Here is a 578-nt window from a genome sequence, read left to right as displayed (position 1 = left end):
CATCTCTATGGCAGTCAGTGTGTTTATCTGTCTGTATGTTTGTAAGCAAAAGAGAGAAAAAAATAGGAAAGAAGAACAAAAAAGAAAAGTCAAACATTTATAATGACTGTTAAAGGTCCTGCAAAATACTTGAGCAAATGATAAGTTACTAGTCAGAATTCTGTAGAGTTATATTATATATTAAAAATCTTTCCTTTCCAGTGTTTTCTTTATTCCCAGCTAAAGGAAATGATAACCAAGTTCATAATTTAGAGACGAAAGAATTATAATTCTTAAGAATTACAGATTTTGAGGTTGCAAGAGTGAAGGTATTTTACTTTGCTCTGACTGGATGGCCAATATGGTGCTAGCAAAATCCCCAGAAAGCATACCATATCTCCAATACTTACTGTATTGTGTGTCGATGGGCTAACTGGACAGCCTTATGTATACCTCCAGTAGAGTTAGTGTAAGTGTTCACTTAATAATGTAGTGAGAATTTATTTTAGTGTGTTATTAATTCTTTCCATTCCTACATTATATACCTTCATTATCTTTAGTGTCTCTAGATGTATCTGTGGATTATTAGTAGCCCCACC

The 578-nt window shown here is 33.0% G+C and overlaps 1 protein-coding gene across 5 annotated transcripts in view; it reads left to right on the top strand.

Annotated features, from left to right (window-relative positions):
• The window catches only part of LOC119586172, a gene marked incomplete at its 3' end in the record, with an annotated part of 81902 nt that overhangs the window by 54120 nt on the left and 27204 nt on the right, over positions 1-578 (top strand).

The sequence above is a fragment of the Penaeus monodon genome, chromosome 21, assembly GCF_015228065.2.
Source record: "Penaeus monodon isolate SGIC_2016 chromosome 21, NSTDA_Pmon_1, whole genome shotgun sequence".
Classification (NCBI taxonomy): Eukaryota; Metazoa; Arthropoda; class Malacostraca; order Decapoda; family Penaeidae; genus Penaeus; species Penaeus monodon.
Note: the sequence above shows the minus strand (reverse complement) of the source record. Positions and strands in the feature narration are given on the sequence as shown.